This window comes from Gambusia affinis, linkage group LG18 (genome assembly GCF_019740435.1).
Source record: "Gambusia affinis linkage group LG18, SWU_Gaff_1.0, whole genome shotgun sequence".
NCBI lineage: Eukaryota > Metazoa > Chordata > Actinopteri > Cyprinodontiformes > Poeciliidae > Gambusia > Gambusia affinis.
The window spans coordinates 11,353,186-11,377,136 of record NC_057885.1 but is presented as its reverse complement, the minus strand read 5'-3'; the positions used below and the strand labels follow the sequence as shown (position 1 = coordinate 11,377,136).

Here is a 23,951-nt window from a genome sequence, read left to right as displayed (position 1 = left end):
CAGTCTTGAATCGTTTCACTGTAATTCACCACATGTATTTTTACCATAGCTCTTTTATATGAAGTAAATATATGATGAGATAATGCTTGTTTTTTTTTTTTCTTTAAGATTTTACGTTTACTTGTTTAACGTTATATAAATAACTAAGCTAATAAGGATAGGGAATAAATAAAGGAAGTATGAGCAGCCCAAAAAAGCTGAAGTTGTTTAATTCTTTAAATAACCATTGTGGGGGTAGCAGTTGTTTATACTTTCCGCATCAAACTGTATTAACTATTGCATAATATTCTGAGTTTTAATTTAACAATTTAATTTACTGCCGTGACCTTTAAACCAGTTTGACCTATTTTAAATACAAATTTGCATAAAATTCTTTCTGTGGCCCCGGCCGCCCTCCAGACTGTGGAACCAGCTTCCTCAATAACAGACCTTGGGGTATTTTAAAATCCAACCCTAACAACTTTTTACTCAGGAAGGCTTTTAATACGCACTTGCACTGTGACATTTTATTTCAGATCCCTAGTGATATGTTGATGCATATCCTAAAGAGATATGCACACAAAATATTGTGCAGAATGACACACCTAACATGCAGTGAAGCTCTGTAAAGAAAACCCCTCACCTGCATTTTTTCTATGTGCTAATAAACCAGAGGGTGCACACTGCACCAAGAATCCAGTTCGTCTTTTAAAATGTGACTTTTATACTTGGATCGGATGAGTTTGACTTGACTATCCTAGAGGTGGAAGAGGGGGGTTGGACTAAACTTGAGTGGTCATCTCACTTTTTTTATTTTTACTCTGCTAGTTTAAAAACTAAACAAAGTATATATATATTTTTTATGCAATTGCCAAATGTACGTTTGCAGCCCGTCTTTTTGAAAATGGGGAAGTAGTTCCACTTGTTCCATTGTCCAGGCACTTATTTAGATGGACGAATTGCAAAAAGGTAATCTATTTAGATGTTATATCAACTATGACTAATGTACCAATGCACAAAAGTAGTTGAAGTTTCTACTTTTATGCTTCATACTTCAAAAATAATTATAGGTTAAGTCTCTTTAAGAACTCCCTCAAATACATTTGAGGTAGTATTAAGGAAAAAAAAAATAAAATAAAATGTTTACCTTCTGATCCACAGCCGCACACTCTGAAAGTGGGAAAGTGCACACACGTATAAAAAGTTTTTGCGTGGGTCTTCACACGGCATGCTCCTGAGGAATGGGATCACTCTTTAGCCTCTCTCTCGCTTTTCACTCGCGGTAATGCAGGGAAGAGCCCCGAGATCTTTTATGTGCAGACACCAGCAAAAAGCTGCATTAAGAGGACAGAGAGGAGATTTTATTGGAGCTGATGAGGAAAACCAGGGCAGAGGAAAAACTGGGGAGGGAGTGAATCAGGGGAGAAGGGCGGAGGTGGGGAATAATGTCTCCACTTTACCTCCGGAAAGTGGATTTGCGAGCGCAGCGTGTTGACTGATGCTGGCTCACCTAAATTTACACTTTTTAAACACCAATTTACCTGTATTAGAGTTGTTTAGTGTGGAAGGAAATTTTATGCCCAGCAGAAGTATAAAAATTTCTAAAAGTGAAAGCATATACAGGATGGTAATAATCTTGGCGTCCCTGTGGGGCGCTTGTCTATGAATATATAAGCTTGGGCAGATATACAGTGAGCACATAGGTGCCCTGGTATTTCTGAGTTACTTGTATTGTTCAGGGGAAGGCGTGGGAGTGATTCACCATTGTGCCTCCATATCTCTGTTGCCAGCTTGGCTGTCCCTTCACTGCTGATCTGTGAGATTTAGAATTGCTCCCAGAGTGCTTTTCTAATCTTTTCTCTCTCTCTTTTCAGGGGAAATGTATCCCGCAGACGAAAATATTTCCCTTTGGTGCCTTCAGTGCATTTACTGTTTCTTTTATCTCAGTGATTTAAAAAAAGAAATAAAAAATAGTCACAGAAGCTTGTCCAGAGCACAATTTCTTACAGAATGTATTAAAAAAAAGAGAAAGGAAAGTGTCTGTTTCTTTTATTAAGTTTTGAAGAGACTTCCAGCAACTCAGTGAAAAGTTTATTTAAGACTTATAGCCTACTGCTGTGTCAGATGTCAGCGCGATGGATTTTTTAATAGGCTTGTTAATTTCATTAAAACAGAGCTTGAGGGATTTCTGTGGAGAGGTGCTTGACACCTCGCGAGTATCACAACCCTGGGCTTCAGTCTGCTCTGCGAGGGGTCTGCCAGCTAGGAGGAATTACATCCGACAATGGACAGTCTGCTGATGAGCTGCGCTTTCTTCTCTCTGTGTTGGCCTGACGTCCAATTAGCACTGAGAATCAAGCTAACCCATAGCTGCCATTTAGTCTAAACCACCAACAGCGCCTCCAAGATATCGGGACATGACTTAATGAACGCAATCAACAATAATTAGGGGGAATGATAGGCTCTGACTCTAAGGCGTCGTTAAGAAGGAAAGGCTGCCGTTGCACTGCTGGTGACCTCTTTTGTTTGAAACAATCCCTCCCTTCAGGAAGACAGACTTCTCACTGTGCCATAGTCATTCAGATAAGACATTTCATGGACCTAAAAAACATCTAAATAGGCTTTAAAAAAAACAAAACCTTTTTTGTTTGCTTTGGTTGGATGTATCACTATTCTCTACTCTCACAAAGATCTGTTTTTTTTTTAAATATCAGGCTAAAGGACTGTTTTACTTCTCTAATCCCACATAATCTGTTAATTATTCAAATTAAATAAAATGTTGATTGTTTACATTTCGCATTTTGTCACTGTCAGCCACTCACTTCATTGTGTTTTTGTGTTGTTGGAATTTTTAGGCACATCCCAATCGAAGAAAGTGCAGCACTAAGATTTTTCATTGAATAATATCTGAAAAGTGCGGCATGCATTTGTTAATTTGCACTATCCCATGACTTGTTAGCAGTAATTACAACTTCCAGTGTTTTGCAGTATGTCCAGCTTTGTTCATCTGAAGAATAATATTTTTGCAACGTGTTTGTTGCAAAGTTGCTCAAGCTCTGTCAGATTAGAAGACGGAGCTTAAACTCTTTCATCTACTTGAAAATACAAGTTTTCAAGTTTTGATGTAGATTCTTGATTGTTTTTTTGTGTGGACTTTGACTCGACTATTCTGACCCATGACCATGCTTTGCTCTACTGTGGATTTAGCTGTATTTTTATGGATTTTGTCTTGCAAAATAGCTGACCTCTGAATCCGTCATAAACTGCTTGTGTATCCTCTAACAGTTTTTGTTCAGAAATGTTACGTGCTGCTGGTGATTACTGTTTTTTTGACTAGTTTTCCTGACACAGCTACACAGTAGCAAATCCACAGCATGATGCTATCACAAAACTGCAATGTGTTTTGAATTTAGGTCAAACAGTTCACTTTTGTTTGTGGGTGACCAGAGTGCCTTCATCCATGATTGATGTTTCTCCTACTCTGGCTTTTTGGCAATCTGGATTTTATATAGAACTTTCTTACAACAACCTTTTTCCTTCACTCTTTCACAAGATTTGTAGAGCGTACAACTAATAGCTGTCCTCTCCACAGATTGTGCCACCTGAAATGAACCCTGCATCGCAGGTCTTCTAAAGTTACCATGGGTCTTTTGGCTGCCTCTCTGATTAATGCTCTCCTTGCTCGTCCTGAAAATCTGTGCGGTTGACCATGTCTTGATAGGATTGTACTTGTGCCCCATGAAATGGTTGAAGAGTAGAATATTCTGAAAATAGTTTTTTGTTTTTTTTTGCTATGGAATTTGTCTTTAGGGATATTTGAATAGAGGGAGCTAAATAATTACAGACCACATATTTTTGTCAGGTTTTTATCTGTAAAATATGTTGACAGCCATGTAAAGTTTGCTTTTTCAGTTTATGCACCACTTTGTCTTGGTTTCTTACATACAAATCAAAGTGTGTAACTAGAACATGACAAAATGTGAGAAAACTATGAACACGTTTCCAAAGATCTGCATATGTAAGGGATCTTTGAAGGCTTGAAGTTCAAACCTCATAAGAATTAATTTAAAGTTAAGCTCACCACAAATTAAAACTAAATCCATTGATGTTTATAGGTCCTAACCTGAAAATTGTGTGAACAAATTTTAAAATTCCAAACATGAAATAATTCCCGGTCATATTTAATTTTTTCAAAGGAAGGCATTTAGTGTCGGAGAATATTTTACATATTCACAGAGCAGATTAATTCTGTTCTTTTCTAGTTTACTATGTGAAATTCTCCACATAGAAGTAATACATATTACAAACATAAACCACTGCACCAAATAAGTGATGCTCAATTAAAACGTTAACCTGATAAAGTTTTTTTTTTTTTTTCCATCATCTATGTACTATGCAGACACTCTTCCTGCACTGATGAAAATATATTCGTCTTAGAATGTTGTACACTTGAAGTGGTTGCAGAGGAGTTGGAACTAGATTGAATACCATTCTGACTGAATATCCCGCAACCACTCTGCAGCCCTATCAGATTATTATTAACATTGAGCATTTAGTCCAAGACAGACAGGCAACCAAAGTATTTTAAATAATATAGTAAGAAAAAAATGAGAGGTGATGGCACTGCAAAGCATAAAGTCAGTTTTACCTCATGGAGTAGAGCAATGTAAAGTTTACACCATACACACACAATAAATGTTATGTTGGCACCTTATAAATGACACATATAGAGGTACATGTGTCATAAAATGCTATAAAATATACATCATTAAAATGCTACCCTTCTTTATGCGTCACAAGACCTTCATTCTTGTTCTAAGACCCAGGTGAAATGGCTTTCTACAGTCTATGAACATACACTTTTGCCCAAAGTCATGTTCAACTTATGTAGGATTAAATACATTTTTTTAACAGCATATATCATACATAAATCTTCCAAATGAAGAAATTTGACAAAAAGCATAAGAATACCCTTCCCAAATGGCGAGCTTTAAGTTTACCGTAGAGAACAATGCCAGGTTAAAACCAGTTTGTTTGTTTTTTGTTTGTTTGTTTTTTTTTAGAAAACATCGTTTTGTATTTTTTTTGTGTCAGGTATGGTGGTTATTATTGTCAAACAGTGCTTTTTGTGTCTTTCTAATGTTTACTTTTAGCTTATTTATGGTGGTGAAAGTCGTTTTGTTTATTCATTCAAATCCTTTGGCAAAACTGTGCAAAGTTAGCAGTAAATCTATCATGCCGACTGGACCTTTCCCAAACATGATATCAGCAGGCACAAGAAGTAGCTTAAATAAGCTGAACAAGAGGTGAGCGAGGCCAGAGCAAATATACAACAAAAATATAAACTACATGGCCTGAACCGTGGATGAATAGGAAAAAAGATATTTGAAGAGATGTATGCTTTTCTACATTATATCTAAATTTAAAGAGATCCTGGAAAAAGTCATTTAAAAGGTGAGAAAAAGTTTGGAAGCTGATGGCCCTTCTTTGTCATTTTTATCTAGTAACCAAAGATACTCAATCTACCACAATATGTAATTTTTTGGGGCGGGGGGGTTGTGCTGATGAAGTTCTGAATTAAATCTCGCAGAAAATTTCTTCGGTGATGCATCTGATCCAACATGCAGCCTCAACTGGTGTCAAGACAAGTGACATTTGGAAAAACACAGGCGTGGAGCAGAGATGTGGAGAAACGAGCTCTGATTAAAGGGCTGTGGGTGGATTCTCATGAGCCCTGAATATGAAAGATGTGCGAGACTGCAACTGTTGAGAAAGAGAGAAAAGTTATTACTCGCTGTCTGAAGTAATTTGTATTAAAAGCAGTTTCCATCGGAGTGTCTGGGTATGTGAATGCAATTAATGCCAGTGGGTGTGATATGAAATATGAACTGGATGGCAGAAACCATTTCCACTGAGAATTTCTCCGCAGAGATTCTGTCTAATTTAAGCTGAGGTAAATTTATAGGTTGCTAATGCGACAAATAGTCAAATGTGACATGCAGAGGCTGAGTGAAAGCCACTCAAATGACTTCCTGGCACTTTTAAAAACATATATTTAATGTTAATTCATACTGAGACTTGCGTGCTATTTTTCAGATGTAACCACTTAAGAGCGCTCTGCTTTTGCATGACATCTTAAATATGAGGAACTGATTCCTGCAGACATTTGTGCTTTGATTAAACAATTAACAGCCAGGGATCTTTTATATTAATTAATTAAAGGAGCATGTTTTGTGCTTTTTAAATGAATAACTCATTCAGCCAAGCGTTTAAGGGTATAAATAATAAGGCGATTGCACAAAGGAAATTAAATGTTTGTTCCAGACTCCCACTTAAAGTTGGATTAGAAATCTTTTCAGTAATAATAGAGGCATTTTCTTTGTTTTCAAGCATTTCCCTAATTTGGTTGTGACTTTTCAGACACAATAAAGAATGGAAGGAACTTTTAGAATGATTCTTTTTAACCTGATTAGTATATTAATCAGATATTTATATCCCCTTTTATCACTTCTTTGATGGCTATGTGGTAAAATTGAAGATAATTGGCCAGTTTGCTCTAGTTCAGACTTTTACAGTTTATTTGTTGACAGAAAAGTTAAAAGTGTTTCCTTTTTAAAGTGACTCAGAGTCGTCAATCAGGCACACAATGTAATGATGATTAAAATAATGGGAGATTTATTTGCAGTTACCCCTGTACAAACAAGCATGGTAGTTACACCATCGATCACCATTACATACAGCTATTCATGAGGTCAGACACATTCATTTCTCCATCTTTTACACCATTTAAATTTTTTTAATGGATTAAACTGTATTCCACCCTCTAAAGGCTTTAGGTAATGTGTGTCAGAATTGTATGTTACCCACTGACAGATTTAACCTCCCCCCGACCCCCCGATTACTTTTCAGCAAGTCTCTGTGACAGCAAGATTATAATGATAAACCCTGACAACGTTGGGAATGTTTAGTTCGTCAAGGTAATAGGCGTTTCAATTCAGAACAAATTGACACCGCTGATTGGCCAGTCACTGACAAACCCAGTGGATTGATTAAGTGGCGGCGTAGTGTCAATTACCTTAACTTGGCCTCCAAACGTTTTCAGGTTTAAGAGACTAATCTTCTGAATAAGACTCACATTTAAACGTAGCCTTATATGCAAATAAGAAGGATTTTGCTTTTTTAGTGAAAGTCTTTCTCAATCTGGTGTTAGGAGACGAGCGCATTATACTTTCGTGTTAAATGTCTATTTTATAATACATTTACCAACAATGACAGATAAACATTTTCGCTTTTCTGCAAAATTCACCATCTGCTCAAATGTTGTTCAGCTGTAAGTAAAAGATTTTAAGTAGTACTTCTGAAGAACAGAAGAAATCTTAAGTTTTATGAAAAATACTATTTGTTGTTAACTGGTTGCTAAGCGACAAGCGCGTTGTCTGGTAACGAAGTGCCACAAGGTATTCGTCTGATTTTGCTAAATTTAACAAATGTAAATTTTGTGTGTATTTATAAGCAGATTATGCATTATTTCAAAATAGCTTTTGTTTTCTAAACAATAACATTATGTGTTGTTAATTTGGTGTTAAGCGATGACAGCATTTTCTGATAACAAACTGCCATAAAGAAAAAAATCAGATTTTTTTTTGTGTTGAAGGTCTGTTTTATAATACATTTACCACCAATAAATAGTATTTCAAAAGAGCAGAAGAAATCTTATGTTTTATGAACAATAACAATATCTGTTAAGTGGTTGCTAAGAGACAAGCCCATGTTCTGGTAACGAAGTGCCCATCACATTTTTACTTTCACGTTGAATGTCTGTTTTATGATATATTTACCACCAACGCCAAAGAAAACCTATGCACTTTTCTACAAAATTCACTAACTGCACAATTATTGTTAAATCTTAAGTATTAATATTTCAAAACAGCAGAAGAAAACTTATGTTTTATGAACAACAATATTTGTTGTTATATGGTTGCTAAGAGACGAAACAAAGTGCCACTAAGTATTCGTCATATTTTCACTACCATGTTGAATGTCTGTTTTATATTTACCACCAATGATAGAGAACATTATCATTTTATGCAAATTTCACCAACTGTGCAATTTTTGTCAAGTCGTGAGTTAAATACAATAAGTAGTACTTCAAAATAGCAGAAGAAATCTTATGTTTTATGAACAACAACGTTTTTTCTTAACTGGTTGCTAAGAGACGAGCACGTTTACTATCTGTAAATTTCTGTCCAAGCAGAGAAGCAGCATTTCAAAAGAGCTTATGTTTTCTTAAACATTACATGTTATTAATTTGATTAGCAGTTTTTATTTTTGTTAAAAAAAACTGTTTGGTGGATTTTACCATACATTTTGTACTAGCAGGCTACAGAAGGTCTTATTCTACCTTCTCTTTACTGAGATAAAACAAGAAATGTGCAACTCTGAATTCAGTTGTTCACACAGATGGCACAATTCCATTTTCCATTTTCATCATTTCAAATTCCTTAAATCTGCCTTTGATGTATTTCAGTTCAATTTTGAACAACTAAAGTTGGAGAAAAATTCTGAAAAAAGAAAAAAATAACTGTTCATTGACTCTGACTCTCAGTTTGTAAATTTAAGCCGTCCCCTTGAGGTGGTTTAGAGTTACTCTGGCCGGAGCTTGTAGCTTGAACAGTAGCCTCTTTGGGCTACAGGGCCTGAAGAGGCCTGCAACTTTAACTACCAGGTCTTTTCAGTGTGTGTACATAGAGTACAACATGCTACATCACAAAGAATCTGTTGTCCGAGTCTTGGAGCAGAACCAACAGTGAGTTTGAATAAAGTTGCCCATCTTAGCAGTTTTATGCTAAGGGTAGCTTATAAAACTGTGCAAACGATACTAAAGTTAATTGGTAACACAAGGCTAGTCAGAATTCTGGGGCTTTTTATGTATTGGTGAAAGTGCATTTTATAATATGAATATTTCCCGTGCATGCATTCATATAACGGTGGTGAGTTTTTACTGGAATGTGTTTATCCAGAATGTAAAATGTACATTTCATTTCTTTTGTAGTTTTACAACAAATAACTGAGAAGATTCAGTACCTTAATCTTATCTACTGGGTCTTCCATTTTGTTCGCTATCTGTTTGCATAACAGAATAGTCATGTTATTATCACCATCTTTAGTTACCAGCTGATAATTATGTTGCTTACTTAATAGAGTCCAGTTGCAGTCAGAAATTCTCACCTCCCAGGCAAGAAGTAAAAAAGTAAAAAAAATTAAAGCTGCGGAGCAGCGTCGTGCGGCCCTCGCAGCAAGCGCCGCTCCGGCTCACTGGCCACCGCGGAGTTCCAGCCGCGCCAGCTCTCACCGGCGCCCGCCGCCCGCAGGAGCTGTCACGAACCTTCCCGCCCACACATGTCACAAAAATCTGGCGCAGATCGGTCCATTTGGCGGAGATATAGCTGATGGATTAACCTAGGGGGCGCAGTGGAGTCAAATTACATTTCAAAACTTTTGAGCTCTTTAAAGGTTACCACAGGTCTTACATTTCAAGTTTGGTTCCAATCGGCTCATCCATGTGTGATTTAAAGACAATCGTATGAATATGGCGAGGGTCTGATATTCGCCATTTGGCCACGCCAACACTGTTCAACCAGCATTGACAGATGTCATCACCTTATCATTTTAAGTGAGTTTGCACTGGATTAAATCCATATGCTCGGGTCTGATATTGTATTTTATCAGACCCGGCGTAGAGGTCACTTGACATGCCGCCACGCCCACCTGCTCCATCAAAGCCGGTCGGGGCTGGAATCCAAAATACACCAGAAAGTCTTCTGTGTCTGGAAAAACTTTCAAGTTGATTAGGTCAAAGGTGTAAGATAGCGACCGTTCCCAGTAAAACATGACACTTCCTGTTCTCAGGGGGCGTGGCCTGAGTGATGTCATCATTTGACCACAGGGTCTTTTGGGTCAACACATGATGATCAATCACTGAAAGTTTGGTTCCTCTGAGAGTTTTACTGTAGGAGTTATAAGAGTTTTATGTTTCATGGCGAATAGTCAAAGTTTGACACATAGCCACGCCCACATACTTTGAAGTACGACAATTCCTTTGATAACTTTTCACCTTTCATGCCTCAAGTGTGTGCTGAGCGATTTTGAAGTCTGTATCTGAAAAACTGTAGGAGGAGTTCGATCAAATACGAAGGCTGTAAACATCAAAAATGGGGTCAATTTTGGAACTTCATTCCAAAATGGCCGACTTCCTGTTGGGTTGAGACCATGGCTCCAAGAGACTTTTTTGTACATCAGGACAATATACAGATGTATAAGAAGTTTCGTAATTATAGGTTATAGCATGGCTCAGGGCTGATCATTTTAAATATTCTAGGGGGCGCCATAAAGAACTTAGGCCACGCCCACCAAATTTTATGGATTCCTGTCTTGGGGTGGATAAAGATCCATCCTAGTGAGTTTGGAGAAGTTTGGCCCAAAACTGTGGAATTCAGAGCCAAGCAGTATGACAGCGGCGTTAGAGGTCACCATGCGCCGCCACGCCCACCTGCTCCATCAAAGCCGGTCGGGGCTGGAATCTTCAATACAGCAACATGTTTCCTGTCTGTTAACACAGTTTCATGTTGATTAGGTCAAAGGTGTAATATAGGGACCGTTCCCAGTAAAATATGACACTTCCTGTTCTCAGGGGGCGTGGCCTTAGTGATGTCATCATTTGACCCCAGGGTATTTTAGGTCAACCCATGATGCTCAATCACTGAAAGTTTGGTTCCTCTGAGAGTTTTAGTGTAGGAGTTATAACTGTTTTGAATTTCGTGGCGAGTAGGTGAACTTTGACCCCTCCTAACCCCCCTTCAGCATACTCAAAAACTCACCGTTTTGATAACTTTTAATCGGCCATGCCTTCTGATCAGACTCACCAAGTTTGAAGCCAATCAATCAAAATCCCTAGGAGGAGTTCGATCAAATACCAATGCTGTAAACGGCCAAAATGGGGTCAAAATGTGACCTTCGATCCAAAATGGCCGACTTCCTGTGATACTTGCACTATGACAATAATTGTAAATTCTGAGCGTCTTGGGGAGCTCTACAACTGTACCAAATTTCAAGTCTCTACGACAAAGTAAGTGAATAGAAAAGGGTCTTTTGAAAATTGCTAGGTGGCGCTCTTGAGCCATTTTTTTTGCGATTTTTGCAACGACCTTAAAATTCAAAATTTTTCACCAGTCTCTATGCTTCCGCCAAGTTTGGTGAGTTTTTGAATATGATAAATCCCCCAAAAAGGCCCTCTTTGGGGGGCAGAATAATAAGAAGAATTAAAGCTGCGGAGCAGCGTCAGGCGCTCCTCGCAGCAAGCGCGCTCGGCTCACTGGCCACCGGAGTTCCAGCAGCAAAGCTCTCGCACCGGCGCCGCCGCAGCAGGAGCTGTCACGAACCTTCCTCACGATCGCCGCCAGACACACATGAAAGCGTTGCAGCGCTCCCGACAACTCACAAAAATCTGGCGAGATCGGTCCATTTTACGGCGGAGATATAGCTGATGGATTAACCTAGGGGGCACAGTGGAGTCAAATTACATTTCAAAACTTTTGAGCTCTTTAAAGGTTACCACAGGTCTTACATTTCAAGTTTGGTTCCAATCGGCTCATCCATGTGTGATTTAAAGACAATCGTATGAATATGGCGAGGGTCTGATATTCGCCATTTGGCCACGCCAACACTGTTCAACCAGCATTGACAGATGTCATCACCTTATCATTTTAAGTGAGTTTGCACTGGATTAAATCCATATGCTCGGGTCTGATATTGTATTTTATCAGACCCGAGCGGCGTTAGAGGTCACCATGCCGCCACGCCCACCTGCTCCATCAAAGCCGGTCGGGCTGGAATCCAAAATACACCAGAAAGTCTTCTGTGTCTGGAAAAACTTTCAAGTTGATTAGGTCAAAGGTGTAAGATAGCGACCGTTCCCAGTAAAACATGACACTTCCTGTTCTCAGGGGGCGTGGCCTGAGTGATGTCATCATTTGACCACAGGGTCTTTTGGGTCAACCCATGATGATCAATCACTGAAAGTTTGGTTCCTCTGAGAGTTTTACTGTAGGAGTTATAAGAGTTTTATGTTTCATGGCGAATAGTCAAAGTTTGACACATAGCCACGCCCACATACTTTGAAGTACGACAATTCCTTTGATAACTTTTCACCTTTGATGCCTCAAGTGTGTGCTGAGCGATTTTGAAGTCTGTATCAGAAAAACTGTAGGAGGAGTTCGATCAAATACAAAGGCTGTAAACATCAAAATGGGGTCAATTTTGGAACTTAATACCAAAATGGCCGACTTCCTGTTGGGTTGAGACCATTGATCCAATAGACAATTTTGAACATCAGGACAATATACGGATGTGTAACAAGATTTGTAATAATAGGTTAAAGCATGGCTTGGGCGGTCATTTAAAATTTTCTAGGGGCGCTATAGAGAAATTAGGCCACGCCCACCAAATTTTATTATGGATTCCTGTCTTGGGGTGGATAAAGATCCATCCTAGTGAGTTTGGAGAAGTTTGGCCCAAAACTGTGGAATTCAGAGCCAAACGTATGACAGCGGCGTTAGAGGTCACTTCGCCACGCCGCCACGCCCACCTGCTCCATCAAAGCCGGTCGGGGCTGGAATCCCTTATAGAGCCACATGTTTCCTGTCTGTTAACACAGTTTCATGTTGATTAGTTCAAAGGTGTAATATAGGGACCGTTCCCAGTAAAACATGACACTTCCTGTTCTCAGGGGGCGTGGCCTTAGTGATGTCATCATTTGACCCCAGGGTATTTTAGGTCAACCCATGATGCTCAATCACTGAAAGTTTGGTTCCTCTGAGAGTTTTAGTGTAGGAGTTATAACTGTTTAGAGTTTCGTGGCGAGTTGGTGAACTTTGACCCCCGCTAGCCCCCCTTCAGCATACTCAAAAAGTCACCGTTTTGATAACTTTTAATCGGCCATGCCTTATGATCAGACTGACCGAGTTTGAAGCCGATCAATCGAAATCCCTAGGAGGAGTTCGATCAAATACGAAGGGTGTAAACGGCAAAAATCGGGTCAAAATGTGACCTTCGATCCAAAATGGCCGACTTCCTGTGATACTTGGACTATGACAATAATTGTAAATTCTGAGCGTCTTGGGGAGCTCTACAACTGTACCAAATTTCAAGTCTCTACGATAAAGTAAAGTGATTGGTTTGGGTCTTTTGAAAATTTCTAGGTGGCGCCGTTGAGCGGTTTTTTTGGCGATTTTTGCGACGACCTTAAAATACGTAAATTTTAAACAGTCTCTATGTGTCCGCCAAGTTTGGTGAGTTTTTGAATATGATAAAGCCTCCAAAAAGGCCCCTCTTTGGGGGGGCAGAAAAATAAAAAAAATTAAAGCTGCAAGCAGCCTCGTGCGGCCCTCGCAGCAAGCGCTGCTCCGGCTCACTGGCCACCGCGGAGTTCCAGCCGCCGCGGAAGCTCTCGCGCCGTTTCCAGAGCCGGCGCCCGCTCGCCGCAGCGGGAGCCGTCGCGAACCTTCCCCGCCCGATCGCCCGCCAGACGACACACGCGGATGCGTTCGGCAGCGCTTCCCGACGACTCGCAAAAAATCTGGCGCAGATCGGTCCATTTACGGCGGAGATATAGCTGATGGATTAACCTAGGGGGCGCAGTGGAGTCAAATTACATTTCAAAACATTTGAGCTCTTTAAAGGTTACCACAGGTCTTACATTTCAAGTTTGGTGCCAATCGGATCATCCATGTGTGATTTAAAGACAATCGTATGAATATGGCGAGGGTCTGATATTCGCCATTTGGCTACGCCCACACTGTTCAGTCAGCATGGACAGATTTCATCACCTTATCATTGTAAGTGAGTTTGCACTGGATTAAATCCATATAAAAAACAGAGAAAAAGTAAGAAAAAAAGGTGACTTCCTGTCGGAAGTGGGTGGGGCTAATGACCTAATCATTCTATCCAGGTGCTGCAGCAGGGGCACATCTAAAAGTTGCAGGACAGCGGCCCTTGAGGACTGGAGTTTGACACCCCTGCTGTAAGAAGATGGTTGGATAAATAATTTTAATATTAAATAATATGATTTCTTCAATAGCTTCCAAATCGTGTGGCCCATTAACTCAAAATCAAGGTGAAATTGTTCTACTAGAGAGTATAGATGAAGCACATTCATCTTTATTACATTTGACCCCTTTTTTATTTAACTAATTTTATATTTAAAAAATATACTGTATATAAGAAAATTTTCATAAAATGTATTACCTCACATGATCATCACATTTGTTAGCTGTAATGTTCAATTACATAAAATTGGAGGACAGAATCTATTTCATCACATGCTCACTTCTTACATGAAACATGTTAAATACAACAAATATTTACTTTAAGTGTGACAGTTGTGACAGTTTAACCTTAGTGATGTCATCATTTGACCACATGACGATTAATCACTGAAAGTTTGGTTCCTCTGAGCTCCGTCTACTGTGAAAATCACATTGATCTTTGCCAATTCTTAATTGTAAGCTATTTTATAATGGTAACATCAACAATGTGTATCCACTGATAAGGTTGAACTGAAGAGGAGATTGTCCAAAAAATAAAAACGTGAGTAATTTATGTGGTCCACTGCTGTGTGGAAAACTCTAAGAATTACTTTAAAGCCCCACACCCCACCCCCCGCCTCCAGGTTCTGCGTTACGGCCCTGCGTTTAATATCAAAGCTCAGCGCTCCTCCTGCTCATATTTGTGACACTTATCTCAATATTAATAATTATAGTGCCGTTAAGTTTCCATTATAATTCTTAGCAACTACGGACACGTTCATTCGTGGCTGTTTTCACCTTTTTTGGACCAGTTTATTTTATTGTCTAATAAATAAAATTCACTTCCTGTCAACACCTTTGAGGTAATATCGTTTAATAGGTTTGCCAGGCAAACTTTTAACTGTAAGGATATTTTGAAAGTACTAAACTCCACAGCTTTGAGTGTGCAGCCCATGTACGGTTCAAACAAAATAATGTGGCTTCCATTAAATGAGCAAGAAATTGTTTAGCATATCAGACTCACCAGAATCCACATCTCTGCAGCAAACACGTTGATAAGTTGGAATGCAACAACAGGACATCTCACCGCTAATACCCATGACATCTGTCTCCTATTCGTTAGGTCCGACAGCTTAGCTACGTTAGCTTGACTGTCAACCGTCATATTCACCCCTTGGGCGGGGGGGATTCGTGCGTCGTTATAAAGATCGAACTGCACACATATCATGGCTTGATTGATCGTGAATGTTATCCGTGGAGGCTATTTTTATCCCAACGAGCCAGCCATTGCTACGAGTATGTGGATGGGGCGGGAGGAGGAGTGAGGCGTTCGAAAATCGAACTGAGAAATAAGATTTAAGCTTTGGCATGCGCTACGTACAAGATGTTTTGAAACAATGTTTCCACAATTTTCTTAATTATAAAGATGATTCAAAAATAAAAATATCAGAAATTCTTCTTTTCTTTTTTTACTTCAGGAAAATTAATAAGCAGCCAGCTGCAGGCGCTGCTCTCTCCGTTAAATCATGCATGCTTGTGCACTTGATAGCTTAGCTGCGTTAGCTTGACTGTCAACCGTCATATTCAGTTCTCTAGTGCTAATAAGTGATATAAGCAAATATAGGAGATGGAAATGTATACTTACATAATAAAACGCACATGCAGGCGGGATTAAGGAAGGCTTGATCGTTAATGTTATCCGTGGAGCGCTATTTTTATCCCAACGAGCCAGCAGAAGTATCGAAAACAACGTAACTGTGGAACTACAAAATACACAGATGCATCTTTGGGAATTGCAGTGGTAAAAATGTACACATAGTCATGTATGGCGTGATAGTGACACCAAGTGGTTAATATCGCCATTACAGCACCTCTCTCATACTGTGTAATTCTCGCCTTATTCATGTGTGGAGTAACAGTGACACCAAGAGGACTTAATGGGAATAACATATTTTTTTCTAAAAATCTAAAATTACAGAAAATCCGTTGAATTTAGAATATGGCTCCAAGAGACTTTTTGTTCGTCCTGAAAAGATACACATATGTACCAAGTTTGGTAATTCTAGGTTAAAGCATGTCTTGGGGTTGATCATTTAAAATTTTCTAGCCAGCGCCATAAATACATTAGGCCACGCCCACCAAATTTTATTATGGATTTCTTTCAGGGGGTGGATAAGGATCCATCCTAGTGAGTTTGGAACAGCCAAAACTGTGGAATTCAGAGCCAAAGCGAATGACAGCGGCGTTAGAGGTCACTTGACGCCGCCACGCCCACCTGCTCCATCTAAGCCGGTCGGGCTGGAATCCAAAATACACCAGCATGTCTTCTGTTTCTGGAAAAACTTTCAAGTTGATTAGGTCAAAGGTGTAAGATAGCCACTGCCCAGTAAAACATGACACTTCCTGTTCTCAGGGGGCGTGGCTTGAGTGATGTCATCATTTGACCACAGGGTCTTTTATGTCAAACTATGATGATCAATCACTGAAAGTTTGGTTCCTCTGAGAGTTTTACTTTAGGAGTTATAAGAGTTTTATGTTTCATGGCGAATAGTCAAAGTTTGACACATAGCCACGCCCACATACTTTGAAGTACGAAAATTCCTTTGATAACTTTTCACCTTTGATGCCTCAAGTGTGTGCTGAGTGATTTTGAAGTCTGTATCTGAAAAACTGTAGGAGGAGTTCGATCAAATACGAAGGCTGTAAACATCAAAAATGGGGTCAATTTTGGAACTTCATTCCAAAATGGCCGACTTCCTGTTGGGTTGAGACCATGGCTCCAAGAGACTTTTTTGTACATCAGGAGAATATACAGATGTGTAAGAAGTTTCGTAATTATAGGTTAGAGTATGGCTTGGGGCTGATAATTTAAAATCTTCTAGGGGGCGCTATAGAAAAATTAGGCCACGCCCACCAAATTTTATTATGGATTCCTGTCTTGGGGTGGATAAAGATCCATCCTAGTGAGTTTGGAGAAGTTTGGCCCAAAACTGTGGAATTCAGAGCCAAACGTATGACAGCGGTGTGTTAGAGGTCACTCACGCCGCCACGCCCACCTGCTCCATCAAAGCCGTCGGGCTGGAATCTTCAATACAGCAACATGTTTCCTGTCTGTTAACACAGTTTCATGTTGATTAGGTCAAAAGTGTAATATAGGGACCGTTCCCAGTAAAATATGACACTTCCTGTTCTCAGGGGGCGTGGCCTTAGTGATGTCATCATTTGACCACAGGGTATTTTAGGTCAACCCATGATGCTCAATCACTGAAAGTTTGGTTCCTCTGAGAGTTTTAGTGTAGGAGTTATAACTGTTTAGAGTTTCGTGGCGAGTTGGTGAACTTTGACCCCTGCTAGCCCCCCTTCAGCATACTCAAAAAGTCACCGTTTTGATAACTTTTAATCGGCCATGCCTTATGATCAGACTGACCGAGTTTGAAGCCGATCAATCAAATCCCTAGGAGGAGTTCGTACAAATCAGAAGGCTGTAAACGGCAAAAATCGGGTCAAAATGTGACCTTCGATCCAAAATGGCCGACTTCCTGTGATACTTGGACTATGACAATAATTGTAAATTCTGAGCGTCTTGGGGAGCTCTACAACTGTACCAAATTTCAAGTCTCTACGACAAAGTAAGTGAATAGCAAAGGGTCTTTTGAAAATTGCTAGGTGGCGCTGTTGAGCCATTTTTTGTGCGATTTTTGCGACGACCTTAAAATTCAAAATTTTTCACCAGTCTCTATGCTTCCGCCAAGTTTGGTGAGTTTTTGAATATGATAAATCCCCCAAAAAGGCCCCTCTTTTGGGGGGCAGAATAATAAGAAGAAGAATAATAAACAGTACAAAAACAATAGGCCTTCGCAGCGCTTTGCTGCTCGGGCCTAATAAACAGTACAAAAACAATAGGCCTTCGCAGCGCTTTGCTGCTCGGGCCTAATAATAAACAGTACAAAAACAATAGGCCTTCGCAGCGCTTTGCTGCTCGGGCCTAATAATACCTGGAACATCCTCCGGAGTTTCCATTGGGAACCTGAGAGACACTTGCCTAACCTCAGTTACAGAATGTGCAGCCGACAAAATGGGCACTCCCTGCATCAACAGTAGGTAGATATAGTGGAAACATGATTAAATTACAAGACGCACATGTAAGAAGGGGTCTAAAGTCAATACATGTAGCACTTGGCTCTATAAACTGAACAAATTGAAAGTGCTTTTGAAAAGTAAAACTTAAAATGATGTTTGCAAGAGGTACTGCAAACAATGACTTTGAGTGTCGCCATGTTGAAATGTCGACTGGGCTTGAACAGCGTCACCTCGGTCTGACATCAAACCCAGCTCTGAGTTTTGACAGCTTAGGTAACTGAAACACAGATCAAGTCTACATCTCAAGTTCTACAATTTTTTTACTCTAATGAACCTATTGGAGTTCAATGGGTAGATCAGGCTTGAACCTGATCTGTGGTACAAGCCTCACCAGAAACATATTCCAATTTTAAAAAGGCTTGGCGTCTGTGATGGTTCTAAGCGTTCAGTAGGGTGAGCCTGAAACTGTTTCCCACAGAAATCAATTAAGGATGTCAATAGCCATTAATCTGCAAGCCCAGGATTGACCCATTTGTTGAAGGTTTAGACGTATTGTGGGAATGTGGGGCAGTGTGGTGAGAGGGGTTCAGCATTTTAGAGTTGATTTTACGGTAACCTGACCTAACTATACAACATCTACAATCCACTTCTTGGAATAAGATGTGTATCGCCTCCTGCAGTCTCCAGGAAGCAGAATGTGCTGTAATTAAATAACAATGAGGCGGCTACATCAGCAAGGCTCAAGAGAGGTGTTCTCTCCTCTGTCAATTCAGTTAGATGATAAATGATTCCCCCAAAATGTTTTCAGAGAGTGGAGCTGTAAGGTGCTGCAGATGGTGACCTATGAGAAGAAACACCCAGCTTGTAAGACGAGATTTGTGCTAAAGCTTATATGACAAGAAAAAATTGGATAAAACATATATGAACCTAATTCCACATTGCTTACCTCAAGGTTTATGTGTCACTGCAGTAACAATGTAGCATTCTGAAAAGAGGCTACACAGAACCTTTCCCAATCTATTCACACTGCAGTGGAATGTGTGCTTCACAGAGGTGCAATGGTTAGCACTGTTACCTCGCAGCACAAAGGTCTGAAGTTCACATTCTTAGAACCTTACGGTCGTTTTGCATGAAGTTTGCATGAGTCAAGTTTGTGCACTCACATAAGAAATTTGACTTTGGTTCAGATTGAATATAAATATTTATATATATAAAAAAAAACAACTAGGCTTTTTTTTCTTTTAAATATGTATCTATACAGTGTTTACAAAAGAAGAAGACGAGTTTGAATTAGTGTGATGATTCCCCTTTGGTACTTTAGCCTCCTCCAACAGTAAAAAAAAAAAATGCAATTTATTTTTATTTATTTCTATAAACATCCCTTGTGTCCATGTGCATGTTTATCGTTCCATTTGTCTCCTTCATCTTGTCCAGGATATACCCCACTTTTTGTCCAAAGACCGTTGGAGACAGGCGCCAGCAGCCCTGTGGTATACTGTCTTTTGCCAAGTCCATTAATTTAAATTAAAGTGGCAAACTTTATGTTTTTTCTCCTGTTTTTCTTCTTGGGCACTCTTCTTTGAAGCCAACCTCTATGGAGTGCACAACCAGCAGTTGCGTGGTCACCAAGCTGCCCCACCTGAGTCAGGGATCCATGCAGCTCATTCAGAGATACCATGGGCCTCTTAAGGACTTCTATGACTTAGCATTTTTTAAATTGTTCAAAAGTTGGGGTACCGTTTCACAATCAAGACCCTTTTGAAACTTGTGCAACTTTTCTTGTACATGTCTGCTGTGGCCCTCAGTCTTCATGATGCCATTTGTTCCCTGACAAACATCTGAGTCTCTCGCAAAACAGTTGGATTTCTTTACACACTGATGGACCAGATAGATTTTGCCATGTATATACAAAGAGCAGAGAGCCAAAGAATCAAGACAATAATGAATATATATATATATATATATATATATATATATATATATATATATATATATATATATATACATACATATATATAAAAATTCAAAGCTTGATCAAAACAGAAAGTCTGCAGGAACAACAGTAGAATTTAACAATGTGTGAATAAAGCAGAGAAGCTCTTATACTGGGAGCTTGATTATTGGATACAACACAGGTAAGTAAATGCAGATGGAAAACAGATGTACAGTTGCAAGACACGTAGGCAGTCAGAGAAAATTAACGCTCAAGATCAGGATCACAGAATTAAATGAAAGACAAGATGAAACAAAATAGTCAAAACAAGCAAACTAAACCCAAAATCCAACAGATTTGACAGATTTACAAATCAGTCCACTTGTGAATGTTGAAGTGATTGCTCTGGATTTTATTTATGGCCTCAGAGGACTGACTTTTGTTGGTCTATTCAATAAAATCCTGCTAAAATACAATAAAATCTTTGGTTCCAACAAAAAAAAAAAAAAAAAAGGTGTGATTCTAGAAAACTTTAAGGCTTTCCTAAATTCAGTAACATAATCACAGGAAGTAAATGATTGTGACAAAATATCGCCAGACCTGAATTAATAACCGTGCGCTCATGCATGTCGAAATGTAATGCTTCAGGTTCACTGACGGATGAGATACATTACTCTTAAAATTAAGTCAAACGTTGCTTTGAGCAGCAGGTGATTTGAACCATCAGTACATACGCCTCACTAGCTCTGCAACAGAAACCATCAGACTGACGTAAGCGAGAACAAGCATGCCTGCGTGTGTTCGTGCATGCGTGCACGGGTGTGCGAGACCAAACCTTTCTGGAAAGGTTTGGCCACTGTTACGACTGTCAGGGGCGGCGGTAGTGTTTATGAGAAATAAAGGCGAGGAGAAATCCCAGCAGGGTTTAGCAGGAGCATTAATGGAGGCTGAGACATTGAACTGAAATATATTATTCAGCACTTAAAAGCATGGGGGCATCTGTACAAAGCAGTTTAAAGCGCCTAACCAATTTTGGTACTGCTTAATATTTTACATGCTTATTGATGGGTGAGTATGCCTCTTTGAAAGCTAATGGGGAAACACCCAGTTATGATGTGCACGTTGATAAGCTGAAGGAAGAGACCAAGGGAAGGTGAGGTTGTGATGGTGTGTGGTGTCAGGAGGAGAGGGAAAAGTTAATAAAATGTTTGCTGTGTTCAGAAGTTTACATACACTCATCAACAACAGCACAAATCTCTTGCTTAAATTCGGCTTTTAACTTCTCTTGTTCTATCGATGGAGTCATAGAAAATTTATAAGTCTACAGTTTGATGTAAATAAATCTAACATGCCAAAATTTATTTGGAACTATTCATAAATGAATTTCTCTTTTTGATATGGTATTGCAATTGAGATTAACTGACATTTTTATCTGGATTTTTTCTTTTTTAAAAGAGACAGTGGCGATAATCAACTATTATTAAAAAAATGATCAATTAATATAGCATCACTACTGCTAAAATAAACTGTTTTGTTGTCTCTGTTGGCCATAAGTATTTTTAACTGAACATCAAGGTGAGCTTCGTTAACTCCCTCTCAGTTTTTCTTAATGTTAAATTGGCTTTACTATGAACAGACCCCTCTGGATCCCCCACCCAAAAAAACTGTGTTCCTGTCATAATTTGAGCTTTGTCGGATTGAGACATCTGTTTCATAGAGGATCGTTCCTGGAGAGTGTTGGCAGCCTGGACATCTGATGTTCATCAGCCTCATCAGCGGACTGGGAATTTGAGGAGCTACAGAACTTTCTCTCTCTACTGGCTGATTTACCTTACTGGTAGTTTCTACTTGTTCTTGGTAAGATTTTATTTTTAATGGCACACGGCAAAATACTGTGCGCCATTTCTCTAATTATTCCCCAACAGACACATTTTACAATTTCTCTTCTGGTTTGATTTTGGAGGATGTTTCTGGAATTCATTGGATATCTTCAGGAATCTTTATTTTTCCTGCCACATTTTAGACAGAACCATCCAACTTTCCACGTCCTTGCATCAGCTCTGATGCCTGCCGGAAAAAAATTGGCTTTCAGAAGTGCTGCTGCCAGATTGCAGGAAAACTGGTTAGAGAAACCTAATTCCCTAATACCACTTGATGGTGTTGACCAATTTTTATGCCCTCTAGGATATTGTCCATTTCCAGCTGTTTTTATGTCCATGTTGCCTGGGGCAGACATGTATGTCTCAATGCCCTGCAACATCACACCACGAAAACAAACCAAAATCCAACATGGAGCGCGTTTAATTTAAAGGACAGTAACTTTAGGCAGTGTGAAGGATAAAGATGAAAAGCTAAACTTGCAGTATATATTTTTTTTTTTTTATGGATTTATCTCACTTAGAGGAGTCTTACAACATTAAATATTCAAAGTGAAATCAGAAGCAAATTCAATATGTTCAGGAACCGACTGGCACAGCACAGTCACTTTCCAGTTGAAACCAAAAGTTTACATACATTAAAAAGAAAAAAGCTTAATCATACCAAACGTCTCCTGTTTTAAGTCAGTTAGAATTGCCAAAATCATTTTCATTCACTAAACATCACAGTGACTGGAAACTATCGGATTTATTTATTAATATATTCAAAATCATAAGTTTACATACAGAAATTTTACTATGTCTTAATCAACAATGAAAAGCACAGATAAGCAACGTAACGATAGCAAAAGATTGCTATTCGAAAATGCAACAGGGTCAAAGCCCTTAATTTTTGGAGACCTCCCTCTATATTGCCCTCAGACAGGTGTGGGTGTGTGTGCATGGTTGTATGTCTTATGTGTCTCTATCTGTGTTGGTCTGACAGACTGGCGACTCCCACCCATTGAGTACTGGAGACAGACACCGACTCCCCATTGATCCAGCCAGGATGAACTGGAATAGACAATGGATGTTCACTGTTAAATGTGATTAAAATGAGCTGTTTCTTTTCTTTGAAACAATGACTGTAAAAATGATATCCATTCTGAACAATGATTATATTTGTATCACTGCAATATGACTAATGCAAAAACATTTGGCACAAAATACCAACAACCTTCTTTATTCAGAGTAGCAATGTCAGCATAGCCTGGCATCTACTTGCGGTCAAAAACCCACACAATTTGTGTCATATGTACCGGCAATAAAATCTTGCTGTAAAAGGTTAATCAGGAATATGCCAAAGTATGACATATCCACATTCATAACAAGATAGATGGCATACACAGATCCAAATATGAACACATAAAAAATTGATTTGATGTTTGTTCTCATGGATCATTTTATTCAACATAAATATTGTTAAAAGTTTTATTTCAACTACTAGCTACTGAAATGAACTACTAAATGAAGCACCAACACTTCTTAATTCTGACATGATAAGTGGGACTCAAATAAAATATGAGTAATGTAATCGACTCATTCCACTGTTCCTCTTTAAAAAAAAAATTAAAAAAATAAAAATCTTGTTTTTCGAACCTAATATGCAGCTACCAACAAAAAGTAAATACTAAGCAAGCTTCAAAATAAAATTATTGTAAAAGCCTTTTGTTTTAATTTATGCATGCAAATTGTGATGAATGACAGCCGTTATTTCTGTCTGATTCTGTGAAAGTAAAAAGGAGACGAAGAAAAAAAGTAATGGGTAATAACACTTCTGGCTTTCAAACACAGAGCAAAACTTTCTGATTAGTTTCTAAAAATCAGCCAAATATCTGACATAGCAGTAAGAAATGAATCTTTTGTCCATATCAGTATTAATGCAGGGTGGATATTTTAGCTATAGAACGGCCTCATCAACAGTTTTTTGGAGATTACACCATCAGCTCTGATCAAATATTA

The 23,951-nt window shown here is 39.0% G+C and overlaps 2 long non-coding RNA genes across 3 annotated transcripts in view; one reads left to right on the top strand and one right to left on the bottom strand.

Moving 5' to 3' along the window:
- The window catches only part of LOC122820114, a 146,074-nt gene that overhangs the window by 101,931 nt on the left and 20,192 nt on the right, over positions 1-23,951 (bottom strand). For both annotated transcript variants that reach the window (XR_006368732.1, XR_006368731.1), the window contains exon 3: positions 1,127-1,313. This is a non-coding gene — a long non-coding RNA (uncharacterized LOC122820114). The remainder of the gene's footprint in view (positions 1-1,126; positions 1,314-23,951) is intronic.
- On the top strand, positions 7,401-23,061 carry LOC122820115. The gene is made up of 3 exons (XR_006368733.1): positions 7,401-7,436; positions 21,791-21,930; positions 22,936-23,061. It is a non-coding gene; the product is annotated as an uncharacterized LOC122820115 (long non-coding RNA).